General features: G+C 45.7%; 1 protein-coding gene and 1 long non-coding RNA gene across 4 annotated transcripts in view; one reads left to right on the top strand and one right to left on the bottom strand.

The window, feature by feature from the left end:
• Positions 1–20196, bottom strand: part of LOC143788078 (uncharacterized) — a 71594-nt gene extending 51398 nt beyond the window's left edge. Inside the window, exon 1 of the long non-coding RNA XR_013218548.1 lies at positions 20161–20196. This is a non-coding gene — a long non-coding RNA (uncharacterized LOC143788078). The remainder of the gene's footprint in view (positions 1–20160) is intronic.
• SLC35A3 (solute carrier family 35 member A3) overlaps positions 1–25254 on the top strand; it is a 102356-nt gene that overhangs the window by 15722 nt on the left and 61380 nt on the right. The gene's annotated exons all lie outside the window — the stretch shown is intronic.

Below are 25254 nucleotides of genomic sequence, written 5' to 3' on the forward strand. Positions count from 1 at the left end.
TTTGCACAACAGCATGTCAAATTGATTGTCAATCAGTGTTGCTTCCTAAGTTGACAGTTTGATTTACTTGGGAGTTATATTCTGTTGTTTAAGTGTTCCCTTTATATTTTTTGAGCAATGTGTATGCATGTATGTATATTAATCTTTATTTTTATATAGCGCTAACATATTCCGAATTGCTTTACAGACATTATCATCGCTGTGCCCAATGGGGCTCACAATCTAAATTTTTCTATCCGTATCTCTTTGGAATGTGGGAGGAATCCCACGCAAACACGGAGTCCTGGTGGGATTTGAACCCAGGACTCCAGCGTTGCAAGGCTGCTGGGCTAACCACTAAGCCACCGTGCTTAAAAAAATAAATAAATAAATAAAAAAATATATATATATATCTCTACTATATAATTGTCTAAGGGTTACTTCCGTCTGTTCTTCTGTCTGTCTGTCATGGATATTCATTGGTCGCGGCCTCTGTCTGTCATGAAATCCAAGTCGCTGATTGGTCTCGGCAGCTGCCTGTCTTGGCTGCCGCGACCAATCAGCGACGGCCACAGTCCGATTAGTCCCTCCCTACTCCCCTGCAGTCACTGCCCGGCGCCCGCTCCATACTCCCCTCCAGTCACGGCTCACACAGGGTTAATACCGGCGGTAACGGACCGCGTTATGCCGCGGGTAACTCACCGTTACCGCCGCTATTAACCCTGTGTGACCAAGTTTTTACTATTGATGCTGCCTATGCAGCGTCAATTGTAAAAACATCTAATGGTAAAAATATTAAAAAAAAATAAAAAATCATTATATACTCACCTTTCCCGCTCCTCGCGACGCTCCAGGCAGGTTCCGGTGGAAGGATGGTCTGCGAAAAGGACCTGCCGTGACGTCACGGTCATGTGATTGACACGGTCATGTGACCGCGATGTCATCACAGGTCCTGCGTGCCTGCGCTAGAAGCAGGCAACAGAACTACAAGGGTACCATCGGAAGGTGAGTATATGTTTATTTTTTAACCTGTCACATACGTGGTTGGGCAATATACTACGTAGCTGGGCAATATACTACGTGGCTGGGCAATATACTACGTGGCTCTGTGCTATATACTACGTCGCTGGGCAATATACTACGTCGCTGGGCAATATACTACGTGACTGGCCCATATACTACGTGGCTGTGCTGTATACTACGTCACTGGGCAATATACTACGTGGCTGGGCAATATACTACGTGGCTCTGTGCTGTATACTACGTCACTGGGCAATATACTACGTCACTGGGCAATATACTACGTCACTGGGCAATATACTACGTCACTGGGCAATATACTACGTGGCTGGGCAATATACTACGTGGACATGCATATTCTAGAATACCCGATACGTTAGAATCGGGCCACCATCCAGTGTGTGTGTGTGTGTATATGTACACATATATACCGTATATATTATTTGAGCAAAACGGATCGGACAAATTAAAAAATCGCCGACTTTCGGCAAAGTCGGGTTTTATGAAACCCGATCCTAGTGTGGGATCGGCCATGAGGTCGGCGATCTGTGCGCCAAAGTCGTGTTTCGTATGACGCTTTCAGTGCCATTTTTCAGCCAATGAAGGAGGACGCAGAGTGTGGGCAGCGTGATGACATAGGTCTCGGTCCCCACCATCTTAGAGAAGGGCATGACAGTGATTGGCTTGCTTTCTGCGGAGTCACAGGGGCTATAAAGGGGCGCGCACGCCGACCGCCATCTTACTTCTGCCGATCTTAGCATAGGGAGAGGTTGCTGCAGCTTCATCAGAAAAAGGGATATAGTTAGGGAGGGAAGATTAACCCCCAAACTGCTTGTGCTGTAGCGATTTCCACTGTCCAACACCACCTTTTTTTTGCAGGGACAGTGGAGGCTATATTTTTGTGCATCAGCTCTGTAGCTTATTAGGCTGCCTTATAAGGCTCCCTGATAGCTGCATTGCTGTTTGCACGCTGCTGTGTAAACCAACTGCTTTTTTAAAAGCAAAAATCCTGTTGCTCCTTTCTGCACAATTATCTTGTTCATTTGTCCACAGTGCACTTTTGTGTGCAGCAGTCCTTTTTATTGCTGCCATACTTGTCCTGAGATCATTGTAGGGAGATTGAAATTGTACTACAGTCCTTGTATTTTTTCATATATCTTCCAGCCACTTTCTGCCACTTACATTGTCTTGTGTTATACCCTGGGCCTGAGTTTCAGTTCAGTCTCCCCGCAAAAAAAGTGAGATTCAAATTCTCACAAAGTGGATCTACTTCAGTCCTGTTAGTTTGTCGTATATCAGCCAGCTACTTTCAGCCACTTACATTGTGTTGCTTTATACACTGGGCCTGAGTTTTGGTTCAGTCTCCCCCCAAAAAAGGGAGATTTAAATTCTCAACAAGTTTATATACACCTTCTACCTTGTTTTACAGTACCATATAACAGTTGTTATTTTGGTTAGATTTTCCAAAAAATGAGGAAGTCTGGTGGAAGAGCCCGTAGGCGGTCGTTGCCAGCTGGTACTGATGGTGGTGGTGTATCTGGTGGTAGTGTGAAAAGCACAATAGCACCTAAGGCTGGAGGTGTTGAGCCAGCGTCATCTTCTGGCTACACAAGGCCTCGAAGGCTCCCTTATCTGGGAGTAGGAAAACAGCTTTTAAAGCCGGAGCAGCAGGAAAAAGTTTTGGCTTTCCTTGCTGACTCAGCCTCTAGCTCTTTCGCCTCCTCTTCAGAAAGTTCCAAATATAAAAGCAGAGAGTCGTCAGTGGATGTTCCCGGTCAGGAACAAGACGTTTCCTTGTGTCCTTCACCCAAACCGAAAGTGAAGGACGCGTCAGGCGACACTACAGGTTACTCCATGGAGCTCTTTACACATACCGTGCCTGGGTTAGAAAGGGAAATTAACATCCCATTACAAGATAAATCGGACATGGAGTGCACTGATGCACAGCCACAGCTAGATTATTATGCTGTTCCATTGACTCAGATCACTACATTGCCCTCGCAGTGTACTGAGCCAGAATCTGACCCTGATGAGACTATGGTGCCCTGTCCCGAACGCTATAGCACCTTACACGGTGACACAGAGGAAGGTGCACATGACATTGAAGAGGAGGTGATAGATGACCCAGTTGTTGACCCAGATTGGCAGCCATTGGGGGAAGAGGGTGCCGCTGCCAGTAGCTCAGAAGCGGAGGAGAATGATCTGCATCAACCATCTACATCGCAACAGCTTTCATCTGGCAGGCCCGTATCAGGCCAAAAACATTTGTCAGAAACAAAAACAGTTTTAGGACAGCGTGGCCATCCGGTGAAAGTAGCACAGCGTGCAATGCCTGAAAAGGTATTCCATAGTAGGAGGAGTGTAGGGTGGCAATTTTTTAACCAAGATCAGAATGATCAGTGCAAAGTTATCTGTAAGAAATGCTCAAAGACCTTAAGCAGAGGGAAGAATCTTCAAATTTAAATACAACGTGCATGCTTAGACATTTAACCAGCATGCACTTGCAAGCCTGGACTAACTACCAAACGTCCCGTACCGTTGGTGCACCTGCTCAGAATGAAGGTAGTCAGCAATGCTACATTGCTTCCCTCACTGTAAGCCCACCGGTTAGGACACCACCGGTTAGGACACCACCAGCAGCAAATGTGGAGGTATCGTCGCAAGGCCAAAGCCGTCAGGTAATCACAAGGTTATTGGTAGGAAACACTGTATGTAGGCCAACATCAAGATTACCATCACCAACCCTCTCTCAATTTGCCATGTCCACCACCCCCACCGCTAGTTCCACCATATGCAGATCTCCAGTCCAGCTCACCCTACAAGAGACACTCGTTAGGAAAATAAAGTACTTATCCTCTCATCCGCGTACAGTGTTTGAGCGCCCACATTGCTAGACTAATCTTTTTAGAGATGATGCCCTACCGGTTGGTTGAAAGCGAAGCTTTCAAAGCTTTGATGGCCTACGCAGTACCACGCAATGAACTACCCAGTTGGCACTTCTTTGCGAGAAAAGCCATCCCACCCCTCCACCAGCATGTCAAAGACCGTATTGTCCATGCACTGAGGCAATCAGTCAGTGGAAAGGTGCACCTCACAACAGATGCATGGACCAGTAGGCATGGCCAGGGACGTTATGTGTCCATCACGGCGCAATGGGTTAATGTGGTGGATGCAGGGTCCACAGGGGATAGCCATAGTGGGACAGTTCTGCCTTGCCCACGGTCTAGGAAACAGTTGGCTGTAGGCGTTCGCCACCCCTCCTCCTCCAGAAGCGAAAGGTCGTCCACAGAGCGCAGTCGCATGACCACTCCATCCGCAGCTGCCGGTGTTGCACACGAGGTGTCCCATTATCGAACAGCTAGTGGTAAGCGTCAGCAGGCTGTGTTACAAATGAAGTGTTTGGGCGACAACAGACACACCGCGGAAGTACTGGCCGAGTAATTGCAGCAAGAAACTCAGTCATGGCTGGGCAGTGTACATCTTGAGGCAGGCAAGGTAGTCCGTGATAACGGGAGGAATTTTATGGCTGCCATAGCCCTTTCAGAACTGAAACACATACCTTGCCTGGCTCACACCTTGAACCTGGTGGTGCAGTGCTTCCTGAAAAATTATCCGGGGTTACCAGCCCTGCACCTCAAGGTGGGAAGACTTTGCTCGCACATCCGCCGGTCGCCCGTACACTCCAGCCGTATGCTAAACCATCAGCGATCGCTGAATCTTCCCCAGCACCGCCTAATAATCGACGTTGCAACAAGGTGGAACTCCACACTGCACATGGTTCAGAGGCTGTGCGAACAGAGGCGTGCTGTAATTAATTTGTGGGAGGATACACATACACGGGCAGGCACTTGGATGGCAGACATGGAGTTGGCTGGTGTGCAGTGGTCGAAGCTACAAGACCTCTGTCAAGTCCTTCAGTATTTTGAGGAATGCACACGGCTGGTAAGTGCAGATGACGCCATCATAAGCATGAGCATCCCACTAATGCATCTGCTGATGCAAAGTTTGAAGCACATTAAGGAGCAGGCGTCTACAGCCGAGGAGGTGGGAAGCCTTGATGACAGTCAGCCATTGTCTGCTCAGGGAACTCTCCTGGACGAGGTGGCGAACGAAGAGGAGGAGGATGATGTGGATGAATATTTATGGGAGGAGGATGCTTCTCAGGGGGCAATAGAAACTGGTGGTGTTGCAAGGTCAGGTACAGGGTTTTTGCGGGACACAAGTGATGTTGATTTGCAAGAAAGTGCTCCTCAACCCAGCACAAGCAGTGAATTGACACATGGAACATTGGCCCACATGGCTGAGTATGTCTTGCTTATTAAAAGGGACCCCCGCATTATCAAAATGATGACCGATGACGATTACTGGTCGGCCTGCCTCCTGGATCCACGATATAAAGGAAAATTACAAAATATCATGCCACATGAGAACCTTGAGCAAATATTGGCTACCAAACAAGCAACTCTTGTAGACTGTTTGGTTCAGGCATTCCCAGCACACAGCGGCGGTGATGGTTCTCACACGAGCCGTAGTGGGCAACATGGCAGAGGTGTTGGAGGTGCACAAATCTAAAGTGGCGTTGGACAGAGGGGTTTATGACCAGGTTGTGGAGTGATTTCGCAATGACTGCTGACACGACAGGTACTGCTGCATCGATTCAAAGTGACAGGAGACAGCATTTGTCCAGTATGGTTACGAACTACTTTTCCTTCCTTATCGATGTTCTCCCTCACAGGTCATTCCCCTTTGATTACTGGGCATCTAAAATAGACACCTGGCCTGAATTGGCAGAATATGCATTACAGGAGCTCGCTTGCCCTGCTGCTAGTGTGCTATCAGAAAGCGTCTTCAGTGCTGCTGGTTCAATACTGACTGAAAAAAGGACACGTCTGGCTACCCAAAATGTTGATGATCTAACCTTCATTAAAATGAACCAATCATGGATTTCAAATTATTTGGCCCCACCTTCCCCTGCTGACACGTAGCTTGCCTGAAAAATGTCTTGCTTTTGGCCTCCTCTTACTGACTGCTCCAATTCCTCCATTTGCAGCTGCTGAATGTCCACCATAGGCCATTTTCATACCTCCCTAAATGGGCTGACTCCCCCCACAGGGCCGTGGTCACCACCTGGCGCAAGCACCCGTGCGAGTGCCGTTTGCCTGGACAGGTGGGTGTGCCCACTCTTGGGCGACGGCACTGGCACAGGGTCCCTCATAGTACAATGAAGTGTCTCTGACGGTGGTGGTGCACAACCAACGTCAGACACACCGTCATAACATGAGGGGCCCTGTGCCAGTACCGCCGCCCACGAGTGTCCCCCCCCCCCCCCCAGCTCGAACAGTGCTCTACCACTTGCAATACTTACCTCTCCCTGCTCCACCACTGTGTAGTCTGTGCTGTTAAATCCTTCAATGGCACTGCCAATACAAATTTGTTGAAATGATAGTTAAAATATACAGGGGCCCTGGCCTCCATTTAGACCAGTTAATACTTTGCGCCTACTACCACTGTCTGCTACTCAGCAGAGGAGCCCACCCCTGTACCTAGCTATGCCACCTGTTTATTTATGAACAATTTTTTTGGCAGACATTTAGCCCACTTTATTATTTGGACCTACTAACTGTATCTGCGACTCATTACAGTTGTCCTCCACTGAACAAAGCAATGTCGCCTGTTTAGTCCTGTTACCACATTTGAACTGCATTTAGCCCACTTTATTATTTGGGCCTATATCTGTGTTTCCTCCTCATCCTGCCCATTGCCCAGCCACTGCTAGATGAGTCTGCTGGTACATTGACCCAGACCACTACATTCCCCTTGCACTCTACACAGCCAGAATCTGACCCTGCAGAAAGTCTGGTTCCCCTTCCCGCAAACTATACCACCTTACACGGGGACAAAGAGGAAGGTGCAGATGAAAGTGCAGGTTCCTTCATCAGGTGGGGGGGGGGGCATACTCGTTGGCGACGTCACTGGCGTAGGGCCCCTCATAGTACGCAAAAGTGTCTCTGGCAGTGGGAGGCGCCACCTGCCGTCAAACACACCGCCGTACTATGAGGGGCCCTGTGCCAGTGCCAATGCCAACAAGTGGGCCCCCCCCTGCTTGCTCAGGATCAAAGCACTTGCAAAGTTGAAATACTTACCTCTCCCTGCTCCACCGCCGTGGCGTATTCCGCGTTTCCTGGGCCCACGAAAATCTTGAGCCAGCCCTAACCCCCACAACTTTAGCCAAATGACCCCCAGTTTTCAATGCCTAACTATTATTATAAAGTAAATTAAGATTGACAAGCTTCAGTAATAAGAATTGATGTTTTTGGCATTAAAATGGGCACTGTAGGTGTTTTCCTGTCCTCCACTCACTGCCGACTTTGATTCCCCGTTGACTTGCATTGGGTTTCGTGTTTAAGTCGGCCCCCGACTTTTCGCAATCGGCCGATTTCACCCGTTTCGTGAAACCCGACTCGATCCGAAAAAAGTTAGTTGAGAGATATATATATATATATATATATATATATATATATATATATATATATTTAAAAAAAAGGGAACAGCACAGGTATACTTATCTTCTGGTGCAAGGCCCCCAGATAACCAATCCACCGATCATCCAAGTTCATATAGTATCAAAAAAAGAGGCAGCACTCCATAATTCAAAGTGAAAAAATGTGCAGGATTTAATCACATCTTAAGGCGACGTTTCAGCTCGCAATGAGCTTTTCTCAAGCAGTGAATATGTCCATGTGCTCCATCTTTATACATATCCTAACCATCCTCAATTGCTATAAGGTGCTATTCATTATAAATTAAGGTGCTATTGTGCATGTGTTATTTTCATAAAGTGCTAATTAAAAACATATTGCTATCACCCTTTTAAGTTTATACAATTCTTATTAGGTATAGCGCTTCTACTTTACCTTTGTGGAAGCATGTTCGGTATGGAGGACGCCATTCTGTTTACTCAGCGTCCAGCTGGACCTACTGCGCATGTCAGATGCGTCACCGCTGTGAGCTGACTAGCCGGCCAATAAGCCGTATTGTGTGGCTCCTACCGACCGCGCATGCGCGCGTCATATCCAAAGCGCCATATTTGTTGTGGCAATCCATCGTTATTAGCAGACATGCTAGTCATTTCGCATATATTTCCTGCATCACCATATGGACCTGTTTTAGGTGTAATTTCCCACCCTGACACTCCGGACGGCACCTTACTCAGGCTGTCTCCGGGGGTCATGTAGTGATTTGCATACGGCAATTAACCTCTTCAGGTCCATATACCGCAGCAACACTACACAAGGTAGTAACACCCTAGTCCTGGTTATATTTCACTTCCATATATCATATCTGATCATGTCGCTATCAACTCACATGCGGTATATTAAATAGTAATTAATGAATGACAGACTCATAAATTTCTTTCTACCATACATAATTTTATTAAAGAGAGAATATTTTTGGTTTCTTTTAAATTTAATCTATATTATATTCATCCTCCACACCGATATGCTCCACCCGGTACAAAGTTTCAAGTGTTGATACATCTAAAAAAATAAGAATAAAACATACAAATAATTAAAGATATACTCTATAACAGGTAATATCTCTAATACAATACCAATGAATCTCCACTACTAACTGATCAAATAAGGAACACATATTTATCCTAGGTAATAACATTTATATTAAAATCCACATTCAACCCCCTTGGTTTTAGGGTGTTCAACTCGTAGATCCACATGAGCTCTTTTTTCTTTAAAATTCGCTCCCTATCCCCCCCTCTCCTTTGGATAGGTACTGCATCTATGATTTTACATTTAAGATCCCTTTCGGAGTGATTATGTTCTGTAAAGTGCTTGGGAACCGGGAGGTCTGTTCTTTTTTTCCTAATTGTATATCTGTGCTGGTTCATCCTGACCTTGAACTCACATGTTGTCTCTCCTATACCTATATACCACAGATTACAAGGGCACATTAATAAGTAGATGACATGGTCCGTATTGCATGTCAAAAACTGCTTGATCAGATATACTTTTTTTGTTTCAGGATGTTGAAATGTGGACCCTTTTACCATGTGTACGCAATTCACACATCCTAAACAAGGGAAACATCCTTCTCTATTTTTACCTGTCAGGGTTATTTGGGTACTTTTTTTGAACGATCCTATGTCTGACTTCACAAGATAATCTTTGATATTTTTATTTTTCCTATATGAGAATAAAGGTGGTCTTTCAAATTCCTTTATACCTGGGAGGCATTTTGTTAGCATCCCCCAGTGTTTTTTTATAATGTTACCAACCTCCCTACTCTCCTCCACATATGTTGTAACCATTGGTATCCGTTCCAAATGTTTTCCTTTCTTATTCTTTATTTTATTTTTAATCAGTTCCCTCCTATCCAACCTTAAAACCCTTTCCTTTGTGTCCGCCAGGAGTCTTTTCGGATATCCCCTGTTTTGAAATTTCCTTAAGAGGGAATCCATTACCGCATCAACCTCATCCTCATTCTGAACAATTCGTCGCACCCTAAGCAACTGGCCAAGTGGTATGGACCTGACCATACTGCGTGGATGCTGGCTATCATACGTTAATAAGTTATTTCTATCGGTACTTTTTACGAATAGGGTAGTATCTAATTCATTTTCTTTTTGTTTAACCCCTTCATGACCCAGCCTATTTTGGCCTTAATGACCTTGCCATTTTTTGCAATTCTGACCAGTGTCCCTTTATGAGGTAATAACTCAGGAACGCTTCAACGGATCCTTGCGGTTCTGAGATTGTTTTTTCGTGACATATTGGGCTTCATGTTAGTGGTAAATTTAGGTCGATAATTTCTGAGTTTATTTGTGAAAAAAACGGAAATTTGGCGAAAATTTTGAAAATTTCGCAATTTTCACATTTTGAATTTTTATTCTGTTAAACCAGAGAGTTATGTGACACAAAATAGTTAATAAATAACATTTCCCACATGTCTACTTTACATCAGCACAATTTTGGAAATACATTTTTTTTTGCTAGGAAGTTATAAGGGTTAAAATTTGACCAGTGATTTCTCATTTTTACAACAAAATTTACAAAACCATTTTTTTTAGGGACCACCTCACATTTGAAGTCAGTTTGAGGGTTCTATATGGCTGAAAATACCCAAAAGTGACACCATTCTAAAAACTGCACCCCTCAAGGTGCTCAAAACCACATTCAAGAAGTTTATTAACCCTTCAGGTGTTTCACAACAGCAGAAGCAACATGGAAGGAAAAAGTGAACATTTAACTTTTTAGTCACAAAAATGATCTTTTAGCAACAATTTTTTTATTTTCCCAAGGGTAAAAGGAGAAACTGGACCACAAAAGTTGTTGTCCAATTTGTCCTGAGTACGTTGATACCTCATATGTGGGGGTAAACCACTGTTTGTGGGCACGGCAGGGCTCGGAAGCGAAGGAGCGCCATTTGACTTTTTCAATGAAAAATTGGCTCCAATCTTTAGCGGACACCATGTCGCGTTTGGAGAGACCCTGTGTGCCTAAACATTGAAGCTCCCCCACATGTGACCCCATTTTGGAAACTAGACCCCCCAAGGAACTTATCTAGATGCATAGTGAGCACTTTAAACTCTCAGGTGCTTCACAAATTGATCCGTAAAAAATGAAAAAGTACTTTTTTTTCACAAAAAAATTTTTTTAGCCTCAATTTTTTCATTTTCACATGGGCAACAGGATAAAATGGATCCTAAAATTTGTTGGGCAATTTCTCTTGAGTACGCCGATACCTCATATGTGGGGGTAAACCACTGTTTGGGTGCACGGCAAGGCTTGGAAGGGAAGGCGCGCCATTTGACTTTTTCAATGGAAAATTAGCTCCAATCGTTAGTGGACACCATGTTGCGTTCGGAGAGCCCCTGTGTGCCTAAACATTAGAGCTCCCCTACAAGTGACCCCATTTTGGAAACTAGACCCCCCCCAAGGAACTAATCTAGATGTATAGTGAGCACTTAAAACCCCCAGGTGCTTCACAGAAGTTTATAACGCAGAGCCATGAAAATAAAAAAATATTTTTCTTTCCTCAAAAATGATTTTTAGCCCGGAGTTTTTTATCTTCCCAAGGATAATAGGAGAAATTGGACCCCAAATGTTGTTGTCCAGTTTGTCCTGAGTACGATGATACCCCATATGTGGGGGTAAACCACTGTTTGGGCGCACGGCAGGGCTCGGAAGGGAAGGCACGCCATTTGGCTTTTTGAATGGAAAATTAGCTCCAATCATTAGCGGACACCATGTCGCATTTGGAGAGCCCCTGTGTGCCTAAACATTGGAGCTCCCACACAAGTGACCCCATTTTGGAAACTAGACCTCCCAAGGAACTAATCTAGATGTGTGGTGAGCACTTTGAACCCTCAAGTGCTTCACAGAAGTTTATAACGCAGAGCCATGAAAATATAAAATTATTTTTCTTTCCTCAAATTATTTTTTAACCCACAATTTTTTATTTTCCCAAGGGTAACAGGAGAAATTGGACCCCAAAAGTCGTTGTGCAGTTTCTCCTGAGTACGCTGATACCCCATATGTGGGGGTAAACCACTGTTTTGGCACACGTCGGGGAGCGGAAGGGAAGTAGTGACGTTTTGAAATGCAGACTTTAATGGAATTCTCTGCGGGCGTCACGTTGCGTTTGCAGAGCCCCTGATGTGCCTAAACAGTAGGAACTCCCCACAATTGACCCCACTTTGGAAACTAGACCCCCAAGGAACTTATCTAGATGTGTGGTGAGCACTTTGAACCCCCAAGTGCTTCACAGAAGTTTATAACGCAGAGACGAGAAAATAAAAAATGTGTTTTCTTTCCTCAAAAATATTTTTTTAGCCCAGAATTTTTTAATTTTCCCAAGGGTAACAGGAAAAATTTGACCCCAAAAGTTGTTGTCCAGTTTCTCCTGAGTACGCTGATACCCCATATGTGGGGGTAAACCACTGTTTGGGCACATGGCGGGGCTCGGAAGGGAAGTAGTGACGATTTGGAATGCAGACTTTGATGGAATGGTCTGCGGGAATCATGTTATGTTTGCAGAGCCCCTGATGTGCCTAAACAGTAGAAACCCCCCACAAGTGACCCCATTTTGGAAACTAGACCCCCAAGGAACTTATCTAGATGTGTGGTGAGCACGTTCAACCCCCAAGTGCTTCACAGAAGTTTACAACGCAGAGCCGTGAAAATAAAAAATCATTTTTCTTTCCTCAAAAAAGATGTTTTAGCAAGCAATTGTTTATTTTCACAAGGGTAACAGGAGAAATTGGACCCCAATATTTGTTGCCCAGTTTGTTGTGAGTACGCTGGTACCCCATATGTGGGGGTAAACCACTGTTTGGGCGCACGTCAGGGCTCGGAAGGGAAGTAGTGACATTTGAAATGCAGACTTTGATGGAATGGTCTGCGGGCGTCACGTTGCATTTGCAGAGCCCCTGATGTGCCTAAACAGTAGAAACACCCCACAAGTGACCCCATTTTGGAAACTAGACCCCAAAAGGATCTTATCTAGATGTGTGGTGAGCACTTTCAACCCCCAAGTGTTTCACATAAGTTTATAACGTAGAGCCGTGAAAATAAAAAATCATTTTTCTTTCCTCAAAAAAGATGTTTTAGCAAGCAATTGTTTATTTTCACGAGGGTAACAGGAGAAATTGGACCCCAATATTTGTTGCCCAGTTTGTTGTGAGTACGCTGGTACCCCATATGTGGGGGTAAACCACTGTTTGGGCGCACGTCAGGGCTCGGAAGGGAAGTAGTGACATTTGAAATGCAGACTTTGATGGAATGGTCTGCGGGCGTCACGTTGCATTTGCAGAGCCCCTGATGTGCCTAAACAGTAGAAACACCCCACAAGTGACCCCATTTTGGAAACTAGACCCCAAAAGGATCTTATCTAGATGTGTGGTGAGCACTTTCAACCCCCAAGTGTTTCACATAAGTTTATAACGTAGAGCCGTGAAAATAAAAAATAATTGTTCTTTCCTCAAAATTATGTTTTAGCAAGTAATTTTTTATTTTTGCAAGGGTAACAGGAGAAATTGGACCCCAATAGTTGTTGCCCAGTTTGTCCTGAGTACGCTGGTATCCCATATGTGGGGGTAAACCACTGTTTGGGCGCACGTCGGGGCTTGGAAGGGAGGGCGCACCATTTGACTTTTTGAACGCAAGATTGGCTGGAATCATTGGTGGCGCCATTTTGCGTTTGGAGACCCCTGATGTGCCTAAACAGTGGAAACCCCTCAATTCTAACCAACACTAACCCCAACACACCCCTAACCCTAATCCCAACTGTAGCCATAACCCTAATCACAACCCTAACCCCAACACACCCCTAACCACAACCCTAACCCCAACACACCCGTAACCCTAAATCCAACCCTAATCCCAACCCTACCCACAACTGTAACCCCAACACAACCCTAACCCTATCCTTAACCCTAACCACAAGCCTAATCTTAACCCTATTTCCAACCCTAGCCCTAATTCCAACCCTAAGGGTACCGTCTCACATAACGATTTACCAACGATCACGACCAGCGATACGACCTGGCCGTGATCGTTGGAAAGTCATTGTGTGGTCGCTGGGGAGCTGTCACACAGACCGCTCTCCAGCGACCAACGATGCCAAGGTGCCGGGTAACCAGGGTAAACATCGGGTTACTAAGCGCAGGGCCGCGCTTAGTAACCCGATGTTTACCGTGGTTACCAGCGTAAAAGTAAAAAAAAAAACGTACATACTCACATTTTGGTGTCCTTCAGGTCCCTTGCCGTCTGCTTCCCACTCTGACTGAGCGCCGCCGTACAGTGAGAGCACAGCACAGCGGTGACGTCACCGCTGCGCTCTGCTCTCACTTGCCGGCCGGCAGACAGTCAGAGCGGGAAGCAGACGGCAAGGGACCTGAAGGACACCGAAATGTGAGTATGTACGTTTTTTTTTTTTTTACTTTTACGCTGGTAACCACGGTAAACATCGAGTTACTAAGCGCGGCCCTGCGCTTAGTAACCCGATGTTTACCCTGGTTACAAGTGAACGCATCGCTGGATAGCTGTCACACACAACAATCCAGCGATGACAGCGGGAGATCCAGCGACGAAAGAAAGTTCCAAACGATCTGCTATGACGTACGATTCTCAGCAGGGTCCCTGATCGCTGCTGCGTGTCAGACACAGCGATATCGTATGGATATCGCTGGAACGTCACAGATCGTACCGTCGTAGCGATCAAAGTGCCACTGTGAGACGGTACCCTAACTCTAATTCCAATTCTAACCCTAAGGCTATGTGCCCACTTTGCGGATTCGTGTGAGATTTTTCCGCACCATTTTTGAAAAATCCGCAGGTAAAAGGCACTGCGTTTTACCTACGGATTTACAGCGGATTTCCAGTGTTTTTTTGTGCGGATTTCACCTGCGGATTCCTATTGAGGAACAGGTGTAAAACGCTGCGGAATCCGCACAAAATTGACATGCTGCGGAAAATACAACGCAGCGTTTCTGCACGGTATTTTCCGCACCATGGGCACAGCAGATTTGGTTTTCCATAGGTGTACATGGTACTGTAAACCTGATGGAAAACTGCTACGAATTCGCAGCGGCCAATCCGCTGCGGATCCGCTGCGGATCCGCGGCCGATCCGCTGCGGATCCGCGGCCGATCCGCTGCGGATTCGCAGCCAAATCCGCACTGTGTGCACATGCCCTAACCCTAACCCTAACCCTACCCCTAATTCTAACCCTAGTTCTAACCCTAACCCTAGCAGAAAAAAAAAAAATATTTTATTTATTTTTATTATTGTCCCTATGGGGGTGATAAAGGGGGGTCATTTACTTTTTTTTCATTTTGATCACTGCGATAGGCTATATCGCAGTGATCAAAATACTTCTGAAATGAATCTGCCAGCCGGCAGACTCTGCGGGCGCAGTGCGCATGCGCCCGCCATATTGGAAGATGGCGGCGCCCATGGAGAAGCCGGACGGACATCGGGAGGCCCGGTAAGTATGAAGGGGGGGTGATCGGATCACGGGGGGGGGACCGGAGCACAGGGGGGGGGACCGGAGCACAGTGAGGGGGCACCGGAGCACGGGGGCAGCGGACAGGAGGACGGAGGAGCGGACAGAACGAATTAGGGGGGCGGACCGCGCACCGGAGCACTGGGGGGGCGATCGGTGGGGTGGGGGCAGATTAGGTTTTCCAGCCATGGCCGATGATATTGCAGCATCGGCCATGGCTGGATTGTAATATTTCACCGTTTTTTTGGGTGAAATATTACAAATCGCTCTGATTGGCAGTTTCACTTTCAACAGCCAATCAGAGCGATCGTAGCCACGGGGGGGTGAAGCCACCCCCCCTGGGCTGAAGCACCACTCCCCCTGTTCCTGGAGATCGGGTGAAATTGGAGTTAACCCTTTCACCCGATCTGCAGGAGCGCGATCCCTCCATGACGCATACGCTGCGTCACAGGTCGGGAAGGCACCGACTTTCATGACGCAGCGTATGCGTCAAAGGTCGGGAAGGGGTTAATCAGTACGTCTAAGAATTGTATTTCCGTCCTAGATGATACCAATGTGAACTTGATTGTCAGGTCCACGGTATTTAAGAAGTTGAGGAACCCCTCCAGAGCGTCCTGTGATCCCGTCCAGAGGAGGAACACATCATCCACGTACCTCCACCACACCAGCACATGCCGGAAGTGGTAGGACGTGTAGATGTGCTCCTCCTCTAGCACCTCCATCACCAGATTCGCATACGAGGGGGCCTGACAGGTAAAAATAGAGAAGGAGGTATCCCTTGTTTAGGATGTGTGAATTGCGTACACATGGTAAAAGGGTCCACATTTCAACATCCTGAAACAAAAAAAGTATATCGGATCAAGCAGTTTTTGACATGCAATACGGACCATGTCATCTACTTATTAATGTGCCCTTGCAATCTGTGGTATATAGGTATAGGAGAGACAACATGTGAGTTCAAGGTCAGGATGAACCAGCACAGATATACAATTAGGAAAAAAAGAACAGACCTCCCGGTTCCCAAGCACTTTACAGAACATAATCACTCCGAAAGGGATCTTAAATGTAAAATCATAGATGCAGTACCTATCCAAAGGAGAGGGGGGGATAGGGAGCGAATTTTAAAGAAAAAAGAGCTCATGTGGATCTACGAGTTGAACACCCTAAAACCAAGGGGGTTGAATGTGGATTTTAATATAAATGTTATTACCTAGGATAAATATGTGTTCCTTATTTGATCAGTTAGTAGTGGAGATTCATTGGTATTGTATTAGAGATATTACCTGTTATAGAGTATATCTTTAATTATTTGTATGTTTTATTCTTATTTTTTTAGATGTATCAACACTTGAAAATTTGTACCGGGTGGAGCATATCGGTGTGGAGGATGAATATAATATAGATTAAATTTAAAAGAAACCAAAAATATTCTTTCTTTAATAAAATTATGTATGGTAGAAAGAAATTTATGAGTCTGTCATTCATTAATTACTATTTAATATACCGCATGTGAGTTGATAGCGACATGATCAGATATGATATATGGAAGTGAAATATAACCAGGACTAGGGTGTTACTACCTTGTGTAGTGTTGCTGCGGTATATGGACCTGAAGAGGTTAATTGCCGTATGCAAATCACTACATGACCCCCGGAGACAGCCTGAGTAAGGTGCCGTCCGGAGTGTCAGGGTGGGAAATTACACCTAAAACTGGTCCATATGGTGATGCAGGAAATATATGCGAAATGACTAGCATGTCTGCTAATAACGATGGATTGCCACAACAAATATGGCGCTTTGGATATGACGCGCGCATGCGCGGTCGGTAGGAGCCACACAATACGGCTTATTGGCCGGCTAGTCAGCTCACAGCGGTGACGCATCTGACATGCGCAGTAGGTCCAGCTGGACGCTGAGTAAACAGAATGGCGTCCTCCATACCGAACATGCTTCCACAAAGGTAAAGTAGAAGCGCTATACCTAATAAGAATTGTATAAACTTAAAAGGGTGATAGCAATATGTTTTTAATTAGCACTTTATGAAAATAACACATGCACAATAGCACCTTAATTTATAATGAATAGCACCTTATAGCAATTGAGGATGGTTAGGATATGTATAAAGATGGAGCACATGGACATATTCACTGCTTGAGAAAAGCTCATTGCGAGCTGAAACGTCTCCTTAAGATGTGATTAAATCCTGCACATTTTTTCACTTTGAATTATGGAGTGCTGCCTCTTTTTTTGATACCATATGAACTTGGATGATCGGTGGGTTGGTTATCTGGGGGCCTTGCACCCGAAGATAAGTATACCTGTGCTGTTCCCTTTTTTTCAAATATATATATATATATCTATCTCTTTGCTTTCTTGTCCTTTTTTCAGAGAATATGAATAACACCAAAGCTTTCTCTGCACTCATGGTTAGTGCAAGGTTAGTGTTTTTTTGTTTTTTTTTCTTTTTTTCGTTTTGTGCACTTTGCATTGCATGTCATGCTATTCAAGTGTTAATTTCATTCTGTGGAGCAATCATTTTTACTCTGTTCCCCACCTGTTTGGGGCGTATTTTAACTTTTGGCAAGACTGCCCATTGTGAAGCTGAGGACTAAGAGCACTATGCGTGTTCGAAACGCGTCCAGTTATTCAAGACATTCCTTCCTCCAGTATGCACTGGTTTGTCAAGCAGCTTACCGTATTTTTCGGACTATAAGACGCACTGGACCATAAGACGCACCCCAAATTTGGGGTGAAAATTTCAGAAAAAAAGATTTTTTTTATAAGATGGGGGTCTGTCTTATTGTCCGAATTCACAGTATCTTACCTGAGGGCTGGCAGTGGCAGAGCAGGGTCACAGGAGGCATGGTGTCGGCAGAGGTGGGGTGATGCGGTACGGTACTCAGGTGCACCTGAGCAGGGTCCCTTCCTGCTTAGGTGGGCGACGCCACGGCCTGGTGTCCATGGGGGGGGTTGCAGCAGTGGTGTGGCGACGGTAGAGGTGCGGGGATAATGAACGGTATGGCGTGAGCAGGGTCCCTTCCACAGGTGAGGTGACGCAGCCGGTATGCAATGTGAGCCGCAGAGCCGGGTTAATCACCGGTTTATCGGTGGCGGCCATCTTCCCGAGGCCGCGCGTGCACAGATGGAGTGCTCTGCTTCTCGGGGCTTCAGGAAAATGGCCGCGGGATGCCGCGCGTGCGCAGATGGAGATCGTGGCGGCCATTTTCCTGAAGCCGAGATCTAAATCTGCGAACTCGGCTTCGAGAAAATGGCCGCCGCGATCTCCATCTGCGCACGCGCGGCATCCCGCGGCCATTTTCCTGAAGCCCCGGGAAGCAGAGCACTCCATCTGCGCACGCGCAGCCTCAGGAAGATGGCCGCCACCACCAATAAACCGGTGATCAACCCGGCTCTGCTGCTCACATTGCATTCCTGTGGAAGGGACCCTGCGCACGCCATACCGCACCTCTGCCACTGCACTTCTGCCGCCGCCGCCACCACACCACTGCGGGTAAGCCTGCATTACGACTATTAGATGCACCCCCTATTTTCCCACCCCTTTTTTGGGGCGGAAAAAGTGCATCTTGTAGTCCGAAAAATGCAGTACTTTTTAACCCCTTCACCCCCAAGGGTGGTTTGCACATTAATGACCGGGCCAATTTTTACATTTCTGACCACTGTCCCTTTATGAGGTTATAACTCCAGAACGCTTCAACGGATCTTAGCGATTCTGAGATTGTTTTCTTGTAACATATTGTACTTCATGATAGTGGTAACATTTCTTCGATATCACTTGCGGTTATTTGTGAAAAAAAAACGGAAATTTTTAAAATGTCGCAATTTTCCAACTTTGAATTTTATTCTGTTAAACCAGAGAGTTATGTGACACAAAATAGTTAATAAATAACATTTCCCACATGTGTACTTTACATCAGCGCAATTTTTGAAAAATAAATTTTTTTTTCTAGGAAGTTATAAGGGTTAAAATTTGACCAGCAATTTCTCATTTTTACAACAAAATTTACAAAACCATTTTTTTTAGGGACCACCTCACATTTGAAGTCATTTTGAGGGGTCTATATGGCAGAAAATACCCAAAAGTGACACCATTCTGAAAACTGCACCCCTCAAGGTGCTCAAAACCACATTCAAGAAGTTTATTAACCCTTCAGGTGTTTCACAGCAGCAGAAGCAACATGGAAGGAAAAAATTAACATTTTACTTTTTAGTCACAAAAATTATCTTTCAGCAATAATTTTTTTAATTTCCCAAGGGTAAAATGAGAAAATGGACCTTAAAAGTTGTTGTCCAATTTGTCCTGAGTACGCTGATACCCCACATGTGAGGGGGAACCACTTTTTGGGCGCACGGCATGGCTCAGAAGGAAAGGAGCGTTTGACATTTTCAAGCTAAAATTGGCTGCAATTGAGATCGGGCGCCATGTCGTGTTTGGAGAGCCCCTGATGTGCCTAAACAGTGGAAACCCCCCACACGTGACCCCATTTTGGAAACTAGACCCCCTAAGGAACTTATCTAGATGTGTCGTGAGCACTTTTATCCCCCAAGTGCTTCACGAAAGTTTATAACGCTCGGGTGTGAAAATAAAAAATCCTATTTTTTCTACAAACATGATCGTTTAGTCCCCAATTTTTTATTTTCTCAAGGGTAGCAGGAGAAATTGGACCCCAAAAGTTGTTGTCCAATTTGTCCTGAGTACGCTGATACCCCGTATGTGGGGGGGAACCACTGTTTGGGCGCATGGCAGGGCTCAGAAGGAAAGGAGTGCCCTTTGACATTTTCAAGCTGGAATTGAGATCGGATGCCATGCTGTGTTTGGCGAGCCCCTGATGTGCCTAAACAGTGGAAACCCCCCCACAAGTGACCCCATTTTGGAAACTAGACCCCCTAAGGAACTTATCTAGATGTGTCGTGAGCACTTTTATCCCCCAAGTGCTTCACGAAAGTTTATAACGCCCGGGTGTGAAAATAAAAAATCCTATTTTACCCTTCGCCACGACAGCACCCCACATGAGAGAGGGGGATCCGCCCCATAGGAACAGGAAACCTACAGAATAAAAGGAGGCGGTCCCCTCTCCTCCTGAGTTTGGGTTTCCTGTTCCTATAGGGATCCCGGCTTACCTACAGATGAAGAGGATCCCTGGGCCATGCACCCGCCTGCGCCGGTGTCCGAGGGAATGGCAGGGGCTGCAGTTCCAGAAGCAGCGGTGGGGGAGACCCTGCTTGCAGCCTCCTCCCTCGTCTGGCCAAACATCCATGGTCCGGGTCCGGTCACCGTGGGTCCGCCCGGCACCATGAGGACGTGCGCGCTGCGGTGGCCAGCTTAATACTTCTGACTGCCGCATGGTAAGTGAGAGCGGAGCATCTAACCCGGAAGTCGCTGGAGCACTTCCGGGTCGGTCCGGGGAGGCAGGAGAATTCGGCGGCAGATTTAAAAAGCAGCGCTGGCGTTGGACCGGTGTGTGTAAGATGGCTTCACCGGCCGACGAAGCGCACCTGCCCGCAGCAGAACAGCGTTATCCCAGCAAGGAGAGAAGCGCTAGGAGCAGCACAAAGAGTGGTGGTCGACCTCCAGAGAAGGGATCTACCACCAAACGAAATCCGCCTCCAGAACCGGTACCTGTCAGCTTCACTGGGTGAGTTTTTAAAAGAATCTCTTCCTATATGCTGATATATGTTCCTCCTGTATCCCTTCCTCTAGACTAAGAAAAGGACACAAGTCCAAGCACAGCACATAAAGCACAGGAATGTGCTTTATGTACGCAGCCCCTCCCGGATGATTATGCTAAAAAATTATGTTCAGAATGTATCATACAAACCTTGCGGCAGGAGAATATAATGACTCCATCAGATGTCAGAGCCATAATCCGGGAAGAAATGCAGGGTTTGGCGCAGACAAGTAGCACCAGTACCCGTCGGCCTAGCAGGTCCCGATCTCCAGTTAGTTCAGAGTCAGAGGATGTGCATATATCCTTGGACGAATCAGGATCTCAGCCGAGCTCATCCGAAACTGAAGGGGGGCTTTGTCTTCCCAATAGCAGTGTGGATAATTTAGTGAAATCTGTCAGGAGCACGATGGGGTGCTCAGACGAGAAGGAGAAAAAATCAGCTCAAGACATAATGTTTGCGGGGTTAGGGCAGAAAAAACGTAGATCCTTCCCTGTCATACCAACTATTAAAGAAATTATTAAAAAAGAATGGGAGAAGCAAAACACAAGAGGTTTCCTACCATCATCCTCTAAAAGATGCTATCCTTTCAGCGACGAGGAGCTGAACTCCTGGTCAAAGGTGCCGAAGGTTGATGCCGCAGTAGCCTCTACAACCAAGCAGTCGGTATTACCAGTGGAGGATTCCGGGGTCCTGACAGACCCGCTGGACCGTAAAGCAGAAGCTTTACTAAAAAGATCGTGGGAAGCTAACACGGCGGCGTTTAGGCCCGCCATATCTAGTACCTGCACTACAAGGTCGCTACTAATGTGGATGGAGCAACTGGGAGGAACAGATTAGAGGTAGAACTTCGAGAGAGTCAATCCTGCCGAAATTCCCTCTAATTAAAGAAGCAGTAGCATTCCTGGCTGATGCCTCCGTGGATTCGCTACGCCTAGCAGCCAGGTCAGCCGGCCTAGTGAACACAGCCCGGCGAGCACTCTGGTTAAAAAACTGGAAAGGGGATGCACAGGCCAAAGCAAAACTTTGTGCGATCCCCTGCCAGGGCGAGTTCCTTTTTGGAAAGACGCTGGATGAACTCCTGAATAAAGCAGGAGAAAGGAAGAAAGGCTTCCCTAACCAATATCTTCCGTCTTACAGGAGAGCCTTCAGAAGACGCCCCTTTACCAGGAACAAACCGAGCAAAAGGAGCGATGGGAGACGAAAGACCCAAAGCAAAAAGGTGCCTTTTTTAGCGGATCCCATAATCCAAAACGCAAATACCGCTAACCAGAAAGTGGGCGGCAGATTAAAATTCTTCCTTCCCAAATGGGAACAAATAACATCTAGCCAATGGATTCTGGACATTGTGCAATACGGCCTAAAATTGGAGTTTGATCGAATCCCTTGGGATTCTTTTATAGTAACATCACCAAAAGGACGAGATCAACAAAGGGCTCTGGAATCAGAGATCCTATCTCTTCTATCTAAAAAAGTCCTGATAGAAGTTCCCCAGGATCAAGAAGGGAAAGGGTTCTATTCCCCTTTATTCTTCATCAATAAGCCAGATGGTTCGTTCAGAACCATCATAAATCTCAAAAAATTAAATTCCTTCCTACGTAATCATACCTTCAAAATGGAATCCATTAGTTCTACCATAAAACTCTTATTCCCTAGGTGTGTCATGGCCGGAATAGACTTAAAAGATGCCTATTATCATCTTCCTATACATGCCAAGCATCAGCAGTACCTAAGGGTAGCAGTCATCCTGGAGGGACAGGTTCGTCACTTTCAGTATGTAGCAATGCCTTTTGGGCTTTCTATGGCTCCCCGCATCTTCACTAAGGTGATATTAGAAGTGATGGCTCACCTACGCCAACGGGACACCTTGATAATACCCTACCTAGATGATTTTTTAGTAGTAGGAAACACTATATTTCAGTGTAAAGCTCGCTTATCTAATACGATCTCGTCCCTACAGGAGTTAGGTTGGATCGTCAACTTCGAAAAGTCCCGGCTGAATCCAGAAACCGTTCAAACATTTCTAGGAATCCAGCTAGACTCCGTAAGTCAGAAAATATCCAAAAAATAGAACCAAAACGGAAGCTTTGTGCCAATAAAAACATGAATTTTATTGATAATAATACACTAAAATCCTAATAAAGTCCAAATGACAATCAGTGGTAAAACATAAGACAGAATATATACTGTCTGCTGAGAAGATACATATGTCAGTTCACCTATCAAAAACAGTGTTCCCTAATAATTACAGCCCAAAGCAGAGAGAGTATATAGGATATATAAATACTAAATAGCAAAAGGTGCTTAAATGTATATTATTCCATATATATGGGCTAAATAAAAGTGCAGACCTATGCATCATGTGTCATTGCATAAGCCAGGGCTACATTATATATTATACCTAAGAAAGTAGCATAATTGCTACATAGTAATGCTCAAATGTGAGGCATAGTGAAGGTATATAAAATAATGCCACTATATGTATAGATATGCTGACCATATGCCAAGTAGTGCGCACACATAAGATATAGGGAGAGGTGAAAAAGTATTTACCTGTACCAGCAGAACAGTAAATGGACCCCGACGCGCGTTTCGCGTTTAAGCTTCGTCCAGGGGAGTAGTCTACAAAAAGACTGACTATACAATCGAGGGTATCAGAGGCAATAAACAACCCCTACATGGCACTAAGAAAAGCCATGTCCTTACTGGGATCATTATCCTCATGTATCCCAGCTGTACCGTGGGCACAATTTCATACCCGTCAATTACAGTATGAAGTATTGTCAGCTCAGGGAAAAGATGGACATCTGGAAAGTAAAATAACTCTTTCCAAAGATGTCTTAGAATCTCTATCCTGGTGGCTAGATATGGAACACCTTTCAGGGGGTGTACCATGGATAATAGACCCGTCTAAGATAATTACTACCGACGCCAGCCCGATTGGATGGGGTGTGCATATGGAAGATAGTCTGGCCCAAGATACTTGGGACCAGGCAGAATTGGCGTGTTCCTCCAATTGGAAAGAGTTAAAAGCGGTAGAATATGCCTTAAATCATTTTCTTCCGCAGATTCAAGGAGCAAATGTAAGAATTTACTCAGACAATTCCACCACAGTGGCATATGTGAACCGTCAGGGTGGTACAAGGTCAGGAAGTCTAATGACCATAGCAGCAGACATCTTCCAGCTGGCAGAGACTCAGCTCGCATCCCTAACAGCCCTGCACATCAGAGGTGTAGAGAACATCAGGGCAGACTACCTCAGCCGGAATGAGTTACGTCAAGGGGAATGGACCTTAAACAAATCCATATTCAGAATGATAACAGAATCATGGGGGATACCACAAATAGACCTATTTGCCACAAGAGACAATCGGCAAGTAAAAAGGTTCGCTTCCCTGAACTTCATGGATCACCCAGATATATTGGACTCTCTCCACCATCCTTGGAGGTTCAAACTGGCATACGCCTTTCCTCCGATGTCTCTGATTCCACTAGTGATCAGAAAAATCAGGAGGGAACAAGCAAGAGTGATCCTCATTGCACCGTTCTGGCCGAAAAGACCATGGTTCTCTTGTCTCCAGACCATGTGCCTATGCGACCCATGGATTCTCCCATCAGACAAGGAGCTGCTGTTCCAGGGCCCCTTTTTCCACCCGCAAGTGAAAGGTCTTCACTTGACGGCGTGGAATTTGAGAGGCAACTATTAAGTTCAAGAGGGTTCTCAGTAGAACTAGTAAACACCCTCTTACTGAGCAGAAAAAGATCTACCACCCTAATATATAGTAGGGTATGGAATAAATTTTTAGATTTTTACACAGTACCGTTCACTAAGCAAGTTCCGATCACACCTATTCTAGAGTTCTTGCAAAAAGGCCGAGAATTAGGCCTATCTGTAAATACCTTAAGAGTTCAGGTCTCGGCATTAGGAGCCCTATATGGATGCAATATAGCAGCTAATAGGTGGATCTCCAGATTCATAAAATCTTGTGAACGTAGTAAACCGGTCCATATTCCCCGTCTACCTCCGTGGGATTTAAATCTAGTACTAGAGGCCTTAACCAGCTCCCCATTTGAGCCACTAGATTCCATACCTTTAAATGTCCTGACATATAAAGTAGCCCTATTGGTAGCTCTAACCTCAGCTAGAAGGGTTAGCGACATCCAGGCCCTATCAGTAGACCCACCCTTCTTACTGATATTTCATGATCGGATAGTCCTAAAACCAGACCCCTCATACCTCCCTAAGGTAGCATCCACCTACCACAGATCGCAAGAGATATTTCTCCCTTCCTTTTTTGATTCACCTATAACTCCAGAACAACATAAATTCCACACTTTAGATGTCAGAAGAGCCATCCTGACTTATATAGAAAGGTCTCAGACATGGAGGGAGAGTAGGGCTCTGTTTATCTCCTTTCAGGGCCACAAGAAAGGACATGGGGTCACAAGAGCTACCATATCTCGATGGATCAGAGATGCTATCTGCTTGGCCTATACGTCAAAAGGCGATATTTCTCCAGTGGGTATAAAAGCGCACTCAACACGAGC

This window comes from Ranitomeya variabilis, chromosome 8, assembly GCF_051348905.1.
Source record: "Ranitomeya variabilis isolate aRanVar5 chromosome 8, aRanVar5.hap1, whole genome shotgun sequence".
In the NCBI taxonomy this organism is placed as follows: domain Eukaryota; kingdom Metazoa; phylum Chordata; class Amphibia; order Anura; family Dendrobatidae; genus Ranitomeya; species Ranitomeya variabilis.